Genomic DNA, 3,220 nt, shown 5'->3' with positions numbered 1-3,220 from the left:
GATGGATATTCCGGTATCACCTGCCTCATAAAAACAAGCTAATTGAAAGTCATGCTTACATCAGAAAGATAATTTGCAGCTAAGATCGCTCAAGTGCAGATCCTACCAGGTCAGGTGAACCATCATACCTAGATTGAAGGCTTTTTACTTCTCTGTAGAAAGCGACCACTTAAACACCACATCATGACCTTCCCACTATACTTGTGACATTTCTACTGTTCTGTATTTAACTAAGGAACCATATATTTAGGGCAGTGTGTGGTGAGGTGTGGAAAAGGTCAGGGTGCAAGCAGTTTTGGAAGAGGCAAGGTTTGAGCTGGGGAAGGCCAGGGAATGGTAAGAAGATCAGAATAGAGGATCTGTGTATGGTGACTCTCCTGTCATTGTAACTGAACAAATCTCTCTGCCTTGCTTTGCATTCCACTCTGCTAAGGAACCAGCCGTCAAAAGTGCCAGTGTTAACTGTCTTGCCACATCTTGATCTAAGTCTGCATGGCAGAGTTCATCTGGATTCTTATGGTGCATCTATACAGATATATGCAAGATTAGGCTTGTGTTCATGCTTGTATCACTGTCATGCACACAGATAATCCTTATGCTGAGGTACAGTCCAGTGTGCAAACTCTTCTCAGCTTCTGGGTACTTGCCTGCATCTGCCAACAGGCACTGTGCAGTGTAACTGCAAGTTATGGGGCTAAAATACAGGCAGTACTCCAGTGGCAGTACCATGTTGTCTTGATCCTCTGTTCTCCTCCACCTTTTCTTCTCCTGCCAGAGATGGATAAGGTACTTCCCAGGGCTCTGAGCATCTAAATTGCCACTGCCAATGACTGTGCTTTTTAAGTGGACTTATCCTTTTCAGAGAGGAAAGGAGGCTGTCACAGAACAGCCCCGAAATGTGCTGGTGGTTGCGGCACTGTAATTGTCCCTTACTGCTTCTTCCAGCAGAGGTACCCTTGTGATCCTCATGTGAACAAGGTCTTCCCACTTTGTTTCCTTGCTTGACTCTCAAGCCACACCTGGACATTAAATCAGTGTGTGGGTCCCTAGGGCTGGCTGACATAGGAATAGTGAAGTTTTGTGGGGGAGATTCCCCTTTTGGGGAGGCAAAAGATCACTAAGAGGAAGTGGGACAGGGGACTCTCACCCTGCAAGTGCATCACTGTATCACAAACACTACGTAGGAAGAGGTGGGGAAGCAGGCCGTGGAACTGACACCTGCATTCTTCTCACTTGCTTCATTTTTTTTTTAAATGTACTTTTCACTTCAGTTTTGTTTTCATGTTCATGGAAGAGGCAGGGCATGATGGGGGCATGTGCTCCAGACCAGGGTGGGCTGCAGCTGCCCTAAAATTCCCCATAGTCCCCGCTGGCCGCCTTGAGCGCAGCCTGGTGTGGCCCCAGCCACCCTGTGCAGATCCAGGGCACATGCCCCCACTATGCCCTGCCGCCACTTGCCCAGCTGGGACGGGGCAAAGCTGTGGCTTGTCCAGGAGGCATGGGGTGACTAGAGCAGCTCCTGCTGCTGCACCCTGCTTGTCCGAGGCAATGCAGTGCCTCTGCCCCATGCCCCCCACCACCTCGGCTGGTTGAGTGGCGGCAGGCATAACCCCCGCTGCCAGTGCCGCTGCAACTGCACAGGGTGAGCTGTGCCCGCGTCCTGCGCCCCACTCCCCATCCCGGTTGGGCAAGCAGCAGGAGGGCTGAGCCCCCACTCCCAGCGCCTTCTGTCTGGAGCAGAGCCTGACACGGGCCCGGCCCTGCCTGTCCTGCACAGATCTGAGGCACACCCCCCTCTCCCCGTTCGCTCTCGGACTGGCAGCACTCGGCAGCAGGAGCTGCCCCACCTCCTCCCTACACCTCTGCCCCAACTGGGTAGCTTGCTCCAGCACTGGCTCCAGCCCTAGCTGCAATCCCTCCCTTGCTGCCGCAGCAGCATTGATCTGCACCCCCATGCCCCTTCCCTCCTCCCTCCCCCACACCTTAGCACACTTACCAGCTGAACGCAGCTGTGTGAGTGTTGTAAAGGCAAAATGCAATATGGTTTTTCCATATTGGAACCTCGAAACAGGGTGTCAATTTACAAATGTCATAAGTGTTGTTCATCCCAACTCAAAGGAATATTCTGCACTGGTCGGTCCTGCAGGAAGCAACCAGGAAAGCCGAGGCTGCAACTGAACTCCAACTAGGTTCAAGCATCAAGGACAATAAAAAGTTCTTTTTCAGATATGTGGGGAGCCGGAGGAAAAGCAAGGTAACGTTGGACCCCTGCTGAACCAAATGGGGCAACTGACAACGGACGCCCAGGAAAAAGCCAGCCTATTAAATAGATACTTTTGCATTGGTCTTTCATCAGTCCCATGGGACACCCATGCCCACTACGGGACAGGGAGGTCCGGGTGAGGGAGATCCCCTGCCTTCCATCAATGCTGACCTTGTGAAGGAACACCTTGAGAGGCTGGATACCTTCAAGTCAGCCGGACCTGACAATCTACACCCAGGGTACTCAAGGAGCTGGCGAGCATCATAGCCCAGCCTCTGGCACAGATCTTTGAAAACTCCTGGTGCTCTGGTGTAGTGCCCGAAGACTGGAAGAAGGCCAATGTGGTGCCTATCTTCAAGAAAGGGAGGAAAGTGGATCTGGCAAACTATAGTCCTATCAGCCTGACTTCTATTCCGGGGAAGATCCTAGAAAACTTTAATAAAGAGGCCATCCTTAATAGACTGGCCGTCGCCAACATCCTGAGGGATAGCCAGCACAAGTTTGTTGCAGGTAGGTCTTGCTTGATCAGTCTCATTTCCTTCTATGACCAGGTGACCTACCACCTGGACAATGGAGAAAAGATTGTCATATATCTTGACTTGAGAAAAGCCTTTGATCTGGTATCCCATGATCACCTCCTGGCGAAACTGGCCAATTGTGGCCTTGGGTCCACCATGATCTGCTGGCTGGGAAATTGGCTCCATGGTTGGACCCAGAGGGTAATAACTGAAGTCAATCATCATGGTGCCCTGTGACCAGTGGGGCCCCCCAAGGCTCTTTCCTTAGACCAATATTGTTAGCTTATCTTGCTGGGATCCTATGACCTCAGCTGACTTCCTGTCCTTTGGGCAGGGGGCTGGACTTGATGATCTTCCGAGGTCCCTTCCAGCTGTAATGTCTATGAAAAATCTATGAAAGTCATAAGTCAAGGACTGCCTGTATAATCGTCTCTGCTTG

This window comes from Gavialis gangeticus, unplaced genomic scaffold, assembly GCF_001723915.1.
Source record: "Gavialis gangeticus isolate Ggan-Ray unplaced genomic scaffold, GavGan_comp1, whole genome shotgun sequence".
NCBI classification, from domain to species: domain Eukaryota; kingdom Metazoa; phylum Chordata; order Crocodylia; family Gavialidae; genus Gavialis; species Gavialis gangeticus.
This window is presented reverse-complemented; position numbering follows the sequence as displayed.